At 63.2% G+C, this 12,661-nt stretch overlaps 1 non-coding gene across 1 annotated transcript in view; it reads left to right on the plus strand.

Annotated features, from left to right (window-relative positions):
- The first annotated feature begins 12,569 nt into the window (after positions 1–12,569).
- Positions 12,570–12,661, plus strand: part of LOC140112241 (18S ribosomal RNA) — a 1,884-nt gene continuing 1,792 nt past the window's right edge. The window contains exon 1 of the ribosomal RNA XR_011852544.1: positions 12,570–12,661. This exon is cut by the window's right edge and continues 1,792 nt beyond it. This is a non-coding gene — a ribosomal RNA (18S ribosomal RNA).

Raw genomic sequence — 12,661 nt, forward strand, 5'->3', positions numbered from 1 at the left:
GGCCAGACTTGGCGGCAGGTCCCGGGGAGGAACAGTGCCCATGGAAGTCGGAGCTCCAACCTCCAAGTTGACCTCAGCGGGAGCACTTGCTGAGGCTACCCGGGCATGGGCGACTGTTCCCCGGCCACACTTGGTCGGAGGTCCCGGTGTGGAACATGCCCATGGAAGTTGAAGGGAAGAGAACCGCGAAAGGGAGTCTGGAGGCTGAGCCGCGGCCGAGGAGGTCTCACCGATCCCGGCGTGATTCCAGCCAGGCCCGGTACCCTATACCGAACTCGACAGGGTGGCTGTATCCGGGACCCTGGAACCCTGGGCGGGGAGCCTAGGGGCGAGAGGGGCCCCATGGAGCTCGGGCAGACTAGAAGTACCCTCGTCTGCCCGCTGGAGGGCGCCCTTCCCGGAGCGGAGGGGACCCCCCAAGCGACCAAGTGCAAGCCGAGTTTGGAGCTCGAAACCCGGCCACACTTGGTAGTTGGTCCCGGTGAGGAACATGCCCATGGAAGTAAGAGCTCAGCGGGAGCAGCCACTCAGGCTACCCGGCAATGTGTCACTGTCCCCCGGCCAAGACTTGGCGGCAAGTCCCGGGGAGGAATAGTGCCCATGGAAGTAGCTCAGCGGGAGCAGCTGCTGAGGCTACCCGGGAATGTGTCACTGTCCCTGGGCCACACTTGGTCGTTGGTTCCTGATGAGGAACATGCCCATGGAAGTAAGAGTTCAGCGGGAGAAGCCGCTCAAGCTACCCGGGAATGTGTCACTGTCCCCCGGCCAGACTTGGCGGCAGGTCCCGGGGAGGAACAGTGCCCATGGAAGTCGGAGCTCCAACCTCCAAGTTGACCTCAGCGGGAGCACTTGCTGAGGCTACCCGGGCATGGGCGACTGTTCCCCGGCCACACTTGGTCGGAGGTCCCGGTGTGGAACATGCCCATGGAAGTTGAAGGGAAGAGAACCGCGAAAGGGAGTTTGGAGGCTGAGCCGCGGCCGAGGAGGTCTCACCGATCCCGGCGTGATTCCAGCCAGGCCCGGTACCCTATACCGAACTCGACAGGGTGGCTGTATCCGGGACCCTGGAACCCTGGGCGGGGAGCCTAGGGGCGAGAGGGGCCCCATGGAGCTCGGGCAGACTAGAAGTACCCTCGTCTGCCCGCTGGAGGGCGCCCTTCCCGGAGCGGAGGGGACCCCCCAAGCGACCAAGTGCAAGCCGAGTTTGGAGCTCGAAACCCGGCCACACTTGGTAGTATGTCCCGGTGAGGAACATGCCCATGGAAGTGAGAGCTCAGCGGGAGCAGCCACTCAGGCTACCCGGGAATGTGTCACTGTCCCCCGGCCAAGACTTGGCGGCAAGTCCCGGGGAGGAATAGTGCCCATGGAAGTAGCTCAGCGGGAGCAGCCACTCAGGCTACCCGGGAATGTGTCACTGTCCCCCGGCCAAGACTTGGCGGCAAGTCCCGGGGAGGAATAGTGCCCATGGAAGTAGCTCAGCGGGAGCAGCCACTCAGGCTACCCGGGAATGTGTCACTGTCCCTCGGCCACACTTGGTCGTAGGTCCCGGTGAGGAACATGCCCATGGAAGTCGGAGCTCCAACCTCCAACCGGGTGAAGCCTCCGAGAGCTAGCCGGGAATAGGGCGCCAATCCCGGCTACCGCCCTCCAGGCTTGCCCCGGTCGAAAGACCTACGTCCTCGCACCAGCACAAGCGCAAAAATTTTCTAAGTGTGGGAGAACCGAGGACCCGCCCGGTGGCACTCTGCCTCTCGCTGCCGCCCTCCTGGAAGCGTCCTCGGTCACTGTGTGTGCGGCAGATATCAGAGCTCCGGAAAGGTGAAAAAGAACCGGTAAGAGGGCGAATCCGGCAGCTCCCTGCCGGGCGAGGACCACCGCGAGCGGCGGGGACGTCAGACGGGAGACGCGCGGCGGACCTTCCGTCGGAGTGCCTGGGATTTTGACCTCGGAGAAGTTCGAAAAAATTATGCGGTCGGAGCTGTCTGCCCCGGCCGGGGAAGGCTCACCGCCGGCGGCTGCCAACCCCTGGCTTGCCCGCTGGATGCCCTTTCGGAGGCTGCTGAAAAAGAACTGTCAGGCGGGCACCTCTCGGAAGAACCGCAGACCAAAACGACCGGTAAAAATTTTGGGCGATCCGACACGTAGTGCACCTTCGGCGGCAGAGAAAAGCAGCAAAAATACCGGTCAGAGAAGGGGAGTTTTGGTCGACTCTGCCAGGTTTTTGCACTAAGTCAGATCCGTAATGCCAGCGGGACTGAGTCGCTTTTGCGTGCCGTGGTCCTGGAGGCCTGCTCGGACAGAGCGGTCCTTCGGGTCCCGCGGGAAGGGGCATTTCATGTTCCTCTGCGGGAGGTGATCCATTTTCTGCGGGAAATGGCGAGCCCCTTCGGCTACAAGAGTGTGTAGGTCCCGCTCAACAGTCTACGTCCTTAACCATCGGGGACTTTGTAGATTTTGCCCAAAATCGCTCTCCGCAGAACAGAGCGTGAGGTCTCCGCGGCGGAGGCCGGAAAAGGTGCGAGGTGAGCGGCATGGTATGACTGGGCTCGTGCCGCTCACTGCTACCCGGAGCGTGGCGCCCTCCGGGTAAAAAGCTAGCCGGGGCGAGTAGGTGGGTTGACGGGCGCATAAGCAACGCCGTCCCCGCCGTACAAGGTGCCGGTGGCCTGGCGAACCACCGGCGTAAGGCTAGCCAGGGCGTACCGCGGGGCAGAGGGCGCATAAGCCACGCTCTCTCTCCATCCCACCAGCACAAGCGAAAAATTTTCAAAGTGTGGGAGAACCGGCTTCCCGACCGGTGGCACTCTGCCTCTCTCTGCCGCCCTCCTGGAAGCGTCCTCGGTCACTCGGAGTACGGCAGATTTAAGAGCTCCGGAATGGTGAAAAAGAACCGGAGAGAGGGCGACTCCGGCTTCTCTCTGCCGGGCGAGGACCACCGCAGGCGGCGGGGACCTCTGACAGGAGGCGGCGCTGCGGGCAGGCTTTCTAAGTGCCTGGGCTTTTGGCCTCGGCGAAAGTCGAAAAAATTATGCGGTCGGAGCTTTCTGCCCCGGCCGGGGAAGGCTCACCGCCGGCGGCTGCCAACCCCTGGCTTGCCCGCTGGATGCCCTTTCGGAGGCTGCTGAAAAAGAACTGTCAGGCGGGCACCTCTCGGAAGAACCGCAGACCAAAACGACCGGTAAAAATTTTGGGCGATCCGACCCGTAGTGCACCTTCGGCGGCAGAGAAAAGCAACAAAAATACCGGTCAGAGAAGGGGAGTTTTGGTCGACTCTGCCAGGTTTTTGCACTAAGTCAGATCCGTAATGCCAGCGGGACTGAGTCGCTTTTGCGTGCCGTGGTCCTGGAGGCCTGCTCGGACAGAGCGGTCCTTCGGGTCCCGCGGGAAGGGGCATTTCATGTTCCTCTGCGGGAGGTGATCCATTTTCTGCGGGAAATGGCGAGCCCCTTCGGCTACAAGAGTGTGTAGGTCCCGCTCAACAGTCTACGTCCTTAACCATCGGGGACTTTGTAGATTTTGCCCAAAATCGCTCTCCGCAGAACAGAGCGTGAGGTCTCCGCGGCGGAGGCCGGAAAAGGTGCGAGGTGAGCGGCATGGTATGACTGGGCTCGTGCCGCTCACTGCTACCCGGAGCGTGGCGCCCTCCGGGTAAAAGGCTAGCCGGGGCGAGTAGGTGGGATGACGGGCGCATAAGCAACGCCGTCCCCGCCGTACAAGGTGCCGGTGGCCTGGCGAACCACCGGCGTAAGGCTAGCCAGGGCGTACCGCGGGGCAGAGGGCGCATAAGCCACGCTCTCTCTCCATCCCACCAGCACAAGCGAAATATTTTCAAAGTGTGGGAGAACCGGCTTCCCGACCGGTGGCACTCTGCCTCTCGCTGCCGCCCTCCTGGAAGCGTCCTCGGTCACTCGGAGTACGGCAGATTTAAGAGCTCCGGAATGGTGAAAAAGAACCGGAGAGAGGGCGACTCCGGCTTCTCTCTGCCGGGCGAGGACCACCGCAGGCGGCGGGGACGTCTGACAGGAGACGGCGCTGCGGGCAGGCTTTAAAAGTGCATGGGGTTTTGGCCTCGGCAAAAGTCGAAAAAATTATGCGGTCGGAGCTGTCTGCCCCGGCCGGGGAAGGCTCACCGCCGGCGGCTGCCAACCCCTGGCTTGCCCGCTGGATGGCCTTTCGGAGGCTTCTGAAAAAGAACTGTCAGGCGGGCACCTCTCGGAAGAACCGCAGACCAAAACGACCGGTAAAAATTTTGGGCGATCCGACCCGTAGTGCACCTTCGGCGGCAGAGAAAAGCAACAAAAATACCGGTCAGAGAAGGGGAGTTTTGGTCGACTCTGCCAGGTTTTTGCACTAAGTCAGATCCGTAATGCCAGCGGGACTGAGTCGCTTTTGCGTGCCGTGGTCCTGGAGGCCTGCTCGGACAGGGCGGTCCTTTCGGGTCCCGCGGGAAGGGGCATTTCATGTTCCTCTGCGGGAGGTGATCCATTTTCTGCGGGAAATGGCGAGCCCCTTCGGCTACAAGAGTGTGTAGGTCCCGCTCAACAGTCTACGTCCTTAACCATCGGGGACTTTGTAGATTTTGGTCAAGATCGCCCCCCGCATGTCCTAGCGGGAGGTCTCCGCGGCGGAGGCCGGAAAAGGTGCGAGGTGAGCGGCATGGTATGACTGGGCTCGTGCCGCTCACTGCTACCCGGAGCGTGGCGCCCTCCGGGTAAAAGGCTAGCCGGGGCGAGTAGGTGGGATGACGGGCGCATAAGCAACGCCGTCCCCGCCGTACAAGGTGCCGGTGGCCTGGCGAACCACCGGCGTAAGGCTAGCCAAGGGCGTACCGCGGGGCAGAGGGCGCATAAGCCACGCTCTCTCTCCATCCCACCAGCACAAGCGAAAAATTTTCAAAGTGTGGGAGAACCGGCTTCCCGACCGGTTGCACTCTGCCTCTCGCTGCCGCCGTCCTGGAAGCGTCCTCGGTCACTCGGAGTACGGCAGATTTAAGAGCTCCGGAATGGTGAAAAAGAACCGGAGAGAGGGCGACTCCGGCTTCTCTCTGCCGGGCGAGGACCACCGCAGGCGGCGGGGACGTCTGACAGGAGACGGCGCTGCGGGCAGGCTTTAAAAGTGCATGGGGTTTTGGCCTCGGAGAAAGTCGAAAAAATTATGCGGTCGGAGCTGTCTGCCCCGGCCGGGGAAGGCTCACCTCCGGCGGCTGCCAACCCCTGGCTTGCCCGCTGGATGGCCTTTCGGAGGCTGCTGAAAAAGAACTGTCAGGCGGGCACCTCTCGGAAGAACCGCAGACCAAAACGACCGGTAAAAATTTTGGGCGATCCGACCCGTAGTGCACCTTCGGCGGCAGAGAAAAGCAACAAAAATACCGGTCAGAGAAGGGGAGTTTTGGTCGACTCTGCCAGGTTTTTGCACTAAGTCAGATCCGTAATGCCAGCGGGACTGAGTCGCTCTTGCGTGCCGTGGTCCTGGAAGCCTGCTCGGACAGAGTGGTCCTTCGGGTCCCGCGGGAAGGGGCATTTCATGTTCCTCTGCGGGAGGTGATCCATTTTCTGCGGGAAATGGCGAGCCCCTTCGGCTACAAGAGTGTGTAGGTCCCGCTCAACAGTCTACGTCCTTAACCATCGGGGACTTTGTAGATTTTGCCCAAAATCGCTCTCCGCAGAACAGAGCGGGAGGTCTCCGCGGCGGAGGCCGGAAAAGGTGCGAGGTGAGCGGCATGGTATGACTGGGCTCGTGCCGCTCACTGCTACCCGGAGCGTGGCGCCCTCCGGGTAAAAGGCTAGCCGGGGCGAGTAGGTGGATTGACGGGCGCATAAGCAACGCCGTCCCCGCCGTACAAGGTGCCGGTGGCCTGGCGAACCACCGGCGTAAGGCTAGCCAAGGGCGTACCGCGGGGCAGAGGGCGCATAAGCCACGCCGTCCCCGCTGTACAAGGTGCCGGTGGCCTGGCGAACCACCGGCGTAAGGCTAGCCAAGGGCGTACCGCGGGGCAGAGGGCGCATAAGCCACGCTCTCTCTCCATCCCACCAGAACAAGCGAAAAAATTTCAAAGTGTGGGAGAACCGGCTTCCCGACCGGTGGCACTCTGCCTCTCGCTGCCGCCCTCCTGGAAGCGTCCTCGGTCACTCGGTGTCCGGCAGATTTCAGAGCTCCGGAATGGTGAAAAAGAACCGGTGAGAGGGCGAATCCGGCTTCTCTCTGCCGGGCGAGGACCACCGCAGGCGGCAAGGGACGTCTGCCAGGAGACGGCGCTGCGGGCAGGCTTTAAAAGTGCATGGGGTTTTGGCCTCGGCGAAAGTCGAAAAAATTTTGCGGTCGGAGCTGTCTGCCCCGGCCGGGGAAGGCTCACCGCCGGCGGCTGCCAACCCCTGGCTTGCCCGCTGGATGCCCTTTCGGAGGCTGCTGAAAAAGAACTGTCAGGCGGGCACCTCTCGGAAGAACCGCAGACCAAAACGACCGGTAAAAATTTTGGGCGATCCGATCCTCAGTGCACCTTCGGCGGCAGAGAAAAGCAACAAAAACACCGGTCAAAGAAGGGAGGTTTTGGTCGACTCTGCCTGGTTTTTGCACAAAGTCAGATCCGTAATGCCAGCGGGACTGAGTCGCTTTTGCGTGCCGTGGTCCTGGAGGCCTGCTCGGACAGAGCGGTCCTTCGGGTCCCGCGGGAAGGGGCATTTCATGTTCCTCTGCGGGAGGTGGTCCATTTTCTGCGGGAAATGGCGAGCCCCATCGGCTACAAGAGTGTGTAGGTCCCGCTCAACAGTCTACGTCCTTAACCATCGGGGACTTTGTAGATTTTGGCAGAAATCGCCCCCCGCAGGTCCTAGCGGGAGGTCTCCGCGGCGGAGGCCGGAGAGGGCGCGAGGTGAGCGGCATGGTATGACTGGGTTCGTGCCGCTCACTGGTACCCGGAGCGTGGCGCCCTCCGGGTAAAAGGCTAGCCGGGGCGAGTAGGTGGGTTGACGGGCGCATAAGCCACGCCGTCCCCGCCGTACAAGGTGCCGGTGGCCTGGCGAACCACCGGCGTAAGGCCAGCCAGGGCGGACCGCGGGGCAGAGGGCGCATAAGCCACGCTCTCTCTCCATCCCACCAGAACAAGCGAAAAATTTTCAAAGTGTGGGAGAACCGGCGACCCGACCGGTGGCACTCTGCCTCTCGCTGCCGCCCTCCTGGAAGCGTCCTCGGTCACTCGGTGTCCGGCAGATTTCAGAGCTCCGGAATGGTGAAAAAGAACCGGAGAGGGGGCGACTCCGGCTTCTCTCTGCCGGGCGAGGACCACCGCAGGCGGCAAGGGACGTCTGACAGGAGACGGCGCTGCGGGCAGGCTTTAAAAGTGCATGGGGTTTTGGCCTCGGCGAAAGTCGAAAAAATTTTGCGGTCGGAGCCGTCTGCCCCGGCCGGGGAAGGCTCACCGCCGGCGGCTGCCAACCCCTGGCTTGCCCGCTGGATGGCCTTTCGGAGGCTGCTGAAAAAGAACTGTCAGGCGGGCACCTCTCGGAAGAACCGCAGACCAAAACGACCGGTAAAAATTTTGGGCGATCCGACCCTCAGTGCACCTTCGGCGGCAGAGAAAAGCATCAAAAATACCGGTCAAAGAAGCGAGGTTTTGGTCGACTCTGCCAGGTTTTTGCACAAAGTGTTGGCATCGTGCGGCGTCGCGCTTTGCCGTACCGTATCCCCAATGGAGCGGCGCCCGGCGGGGTAGGCTAGCCATGTGAGGTCGAGGGCGGGAGGACGGGACGTAAGCCAGGCCGTTCTCCACAAGAAATTCCGGACGCGGAGACCCCTTCTCCGCCCTACGGTCCCCAATGGGGTGGCGCCCGGCGGGTGAGGCTAGCCATGGGAGGACGGGACGTAAGCCAGGCCGTTCTCCACAAGAAATTCCGTACGCGGAGACCCCTTCTCCGCCCTACGGTCCCCAATGGGGTGGCGCCCGGCGGGTGAGGCTAGCCATGTGAGGTCGAGGGCGGGAGGACGGGACGTAAGCCAGGCCGTTCTCCACAAGTAAATTCCGGACGCGGAGACCCCTTCTCCGCCCTACGGTCCCCAATGGGGTGGCGCCCGGCGGGTGAGGCTAGCCGTGTGAGGTCGAGGGCGGGAGGACGGGACGTAAGCCAGGCCGTTCTCCACAAGTAAATTCCGGACGCGGAGACCCCTTCTCCGCCCTACGGTCCCCAATGGGGTGGCGCCCGGCGGGTGAGGCTAGCCATGTGAGGTCGAGGGCGGGAGGACGGGACGTAAGCCAGGCCGTTCTCCACAAGTAAATTCCGGACGCGGAGACCCCTTCTCCGCCCTACGGTCCCCAATGGGGTGGCTCCCGGCGGGTGAGGCTAGCCATGTGAGGTCGAGGGCGGGAGGACGGGACGCAAGCCAGGCCGTTCTCCACAAACTCCCAGCGGTAGAGTCTCGGCTCTCCGCTCTTTTGATCGATCTGACACAGCGCGATCCGGCGGGGCAGGGCACTTTGCTCGGTCAGGGGTATTGGCCCCGGCCGGTTTATGGTAAAGCGTTCCTTAGCCTCAGTCTTGGTCGCGCATCAATCCCCCGCTCCCCGTGAGCGGCTGTGGTCCTCTGCCTAAGGTTGTGTAGCGCGGTGCCAGTGTGGTCCTCGCACGGCCCCGCTCCTGCCACAGCGGTAGGACTCTCTGCTTCGGCTGAGGTTTGCTACGAAGCGTATGGAACGGGCGTACTCCACCGTACCGTGGGTGGGGGGCGGCGGCGGCGGCGGCAGCGTCCAGCGCGGAGCTCCGGCTCCCGCGGCAGCGCCTCGCCTAGTGTCCCTCGGGCAAGTCCAATCGCCCCCCGCCCGGTCGGAGAGCGCAGACACACCTCTGTGTCCACGGTTTATTTCCGCAGCACGAAAAGGGACGGCTCCCGCCTGCTCCTCGCGGCGGCGACGAGGCTTAGACCCACCGTGGCGTATCCGCGGTAGGTATGCTCGTCGGTCGGAGGAGCGGTTGCGGTCGAGTGGTCCCCAGTGTACCCTGTTAGCGCTGCCCGCCTACGCCTGAAGAGCTGCGGACCGAGAAAAAGGTTCGCTCCGCTGCTGACGGCGAAGCGCGCGGCACGCCGCGGAAGAGGAGAGGGAGCGGTCGCCCCCGGGGCGGCTCCCCTCCGAGTCCGGCAGAAGCAGAGATTGTAGCGGAGGGGGGGGTTTCTAAATTCCCCGGGCGTGTTATCCCCAGCGGTAGCCTTTGAACTCTTCAACCGCAAGCACGATCGCACGTTCACAGCACCCGTCACTAGGAGCCGGGCCAGAGGCGGGCGGCAGACGAAACCGACATGAGCGCTTAAGGGTATTGCACCCCCGGCGCCCAGACCCTGGAAATTGAGTCTGCCCCCAAAGCCCACCCGCGTCCTCCTTGGCGCTCCCGGAGTACATGGTCGTAGATGGGCCATCGGTCGCTAATGCCAAACTGCGTCCCAGGGGTGCGTCCCCTCTGACCAACGGCAGACCCATCCCTCTCGCCAATCCGCGGATCCCCGCCAGGTCCCGAACAGGGCTCGTCCTTTAGCGTTTCAAATGCGCCCTCCCCGCCATACGAGGGGTTGAGGACCGTAGCCTTCCCTTACGAGAGGCACCAGGGGTGCGCCTGCTCGAGGGCCCGGCCGTGGGCGTAACGCTTGGGCCGCCCGGGGGAGTCGGTAGACCATGGGAGACCAACACTCGCACACGAACGTTGCCCGTGCTTTTGTGGAAGAGAGCTTCTTGCGAGGTTGTCGCTGCGGTGGCGCCCGGACAAACCTATCCCTAAAACTTCTGGGGAATTGGCGTCTAAGCCTGCACCCTGCACGGTATCCCTGCACCCACGAAGGGGGCCGTGGAAGGCTTGGGGTCGCGCCGGCGAAACCGACCGGATGCCCGGGGTACTGAACCCCCGGGGTCCCACCCTGGAAATTGAGCCGTCCGACCCCGCCACGTCTTCCTAGTGCTCTCCTTGGCTCCCCCGCCTGTGGGCATCGTTAGGGGCTGCGGTCATCAGCGCCGGCTAAGCTTCGGCAACACGGCCGACCCACCCCTTCGGCGCCTGGGGGTGCCTGGTCCCAGTCCGGGCCGTTCCGTAGGGGCGGCTATCCCTTACATGAGGGACTCGGTGCGTCCGCTCGGGCTGCGGGGCTCCGGCTCCGACAGCCGGGGAGCTGGTTTTGACCGCGGGCCTCCACGGGAACCGGCAGGGACCGGACTAGGCGTCAAGCCGAAAATAACCCCGGCACCCTCTGCTTCCAAAGCGAGGGGACCTTTGGCCGAGCGGGGGCACCGGAAGCCGAACCGACCCCAACCCCTCTTCCTACCCCAGGGCTGGGCTGACCAATCCCCTGATCGGGTCTAAAATGGAAGAAGGGGATTCGAGGGAAGGGGCTGGCGGAAGGCAGTTGCCCGACGGAGTAGGCGAAGGCCAGGCCGTTTCCGAGTCCCGAGCAGAGGAGGGCGAACTCGGCTCTTCATCGACCGACGGCGAGGCGAGGGCGGTGGCTGCCGCGGGGAAGACTCCATTGCTCGTCAGCGCGCTAGGAGCGGGGCCGACTGGCTGCTCGGGGTATGGCATCCCCGGGGGCCCACCCTGGAAATCTTCGCTCCTCAGCCGCTGCAGGTTATAAGGTCCCGCCGCGCGTAAGCGCTCAACTCTCCGACCCACGGATGTCGAGCCCATGGTGAGCCGGCCGTTTCGTACGGGGAAAAGGGGTCCTCTGGCCCCACATCGATCGAGGGGGTTTAGATCCGCGGAGGCACGCACCGCGAGGCGAATCGCTGCTTTTCCCCAAGAGGTTAACCTTCAAACCACCGAGTAGGTTCGGGGCAGGGCCGACAGTCTGCACTGGGGTATTGCATCCCTGGTGGGGCGACCCTGGAAATCTCTGCCCCTTTCCACTCTTTCGGTTGGGCCTCTCGTCGGGGCGAGCGTAAGTCGGCAAGCAGACGTGGGAAGAGGCTTCTTACCGGTGACACTCCCTTCGTGAGAGAGGCAGGTACTCGCCCCGGACCCCGGTCCAAATCTGCGCGGGCCGGACGGCCTCGGCCCTAGCCGAAGGCCGCTCCCGCGAAGCCAGGGAGCCGAAAAAATAACCCCGACACCCTCCGCGACCTCGCGTGCTTCCAAAGCGAGGGGAACCTTTGGCCGAGCGGGGCACCCGAAGCCGAACCGACCCCAACCCCTCTTCTTACCCCAGGGCTGGGCTGACCAATCCCCTGATCGGGTCTAAAATGGAAGAAGGGGATTCGAGGGAAGGGGCTGGCGGAAGGCAGTTGCCCGACGGAGTAGGCGAAGGCCAGGCCGTTTCCAAATCCCGAGCCAGAGGAGGGCGAACGACGTTCTTCATCGACCGACGGCGAGGCTAGGGCGAGGGCGGTGGCTGCCGCGGGGAAGACTCCATTGCTTGCCAGCGTGCTAGGAGCGGGGCCGACAGGCTGCTCGGGGTATGGCATCCCCGGGGGCCCACCCTGGAAATCTTCGCTCCTCAGCCGCTGCAGGTTATAAGGTCCCGCCGCGCGTAAGCGCTCAACTCCCCGACCCACGGACGTCGAGCCCATGGTGAGCTGACAGTTTCGTACGGGGAAAAGGGGTCCTCTGGCCCCACATCGATCGAGGGGGTTTAGATCCGCGGAGGCACGCACCGCGAGGCGAATCGCTGCTTTTCCCCAAGAGGTTAACCTTCAAACCACCGAGTAGGTTCGGGGCAGGGCCGACTGTCTGCACTGGGGTATTGCATCCCTGGTGGGGCGACCCTGGAAATCTCTGCCCCTTTCCACTCTTTCGGTTGGGCCTCTCGTCGGGGCGAGCGTAAGTCGGCAAGCAGACGTGGGAAGAGGCTTCTTACCGGTGACACTCCCTTCGTGAGAGAGGCAGGTACTCGCCCCGCACCCCGGTCCAAATCTGCTCGGTCCGGCCGTCGTCGGCCCTAGCCGAAGGCCGCTCCCGCGAAGCCAGGCGATCCGAACCGAGGATCCGCGCGAGCCTTCTCCAAGCCCTCTGCCGGGCGCTGGTGTTGAAAGCGTAGCGGACCCTGTTCGCCGGAGCGATAGGAGCGGAGCACCGGTCCCGCAGGGTTGAAAGCTGGGTAGCAGCGCCGTAGCTTCCCTCCCAGCCTTCCCCCGGACCTGGCGCCCGATCCCCTCCGCTCCTCTGTGCGTTGGCGGGCGGCGCTGCATGGGTACGTCGCGACGGCTCCTATCGTCTCTCTCGCTTAACAGTGTGGAGAGGTGGTGGTGGAGCCGTCCGACACTCGAGGTGCTGAAGTTGAGCGTCCAATGCTTTCCTTCTATGCGCAGCCTACAGGAGCTGTCCGAGCTTCGGAGGTGCTGATGGAGGTGAGAGTCGAGCGCCACTTCTTGGCTGAACTGAGTGGGGAAAGCCAGCGACTGCGAGAGGGAGGGGAAGGGAAGGCTTTTTCGGGTCCTTGGAAGGGACCGAGAGCATCTTTCTTGCCCCCCTGCCCTAAGCTCCATCCAATGTTGTCTGCGAGGTCTTCTCCGGCGGCGGAGAAGCGCTGCGGTAGCAGCAGCAGCAACGAGCGTTCCCATTAGCTCACGGAGCCTGACTCCAAGAGTCTACCCCTCAGAGCTCGGCTACCTGGTTGATCCTGCCAGTAGTATATGCTTGTTTTAAAGATTAAGCCATGCATGTCTAAGTACTGACTATTCTTTACGGTGAAACTGCGA

This window comes from Engystomops pustulosus, unplaced genomic scaffold (assembly GCF_040894005.1).
Source record: "Engystomops pustulosus unplaced genomic scaffold, aEngPut4.maternal MAT_SCAFFOLD_659, whole genome shotgun sequence".
NCBI lineage: Eukaryota > Metazoa > Chordata > Amphibia > Anura > Leptodactylidae > Engystomops > Engystomops pustulosus.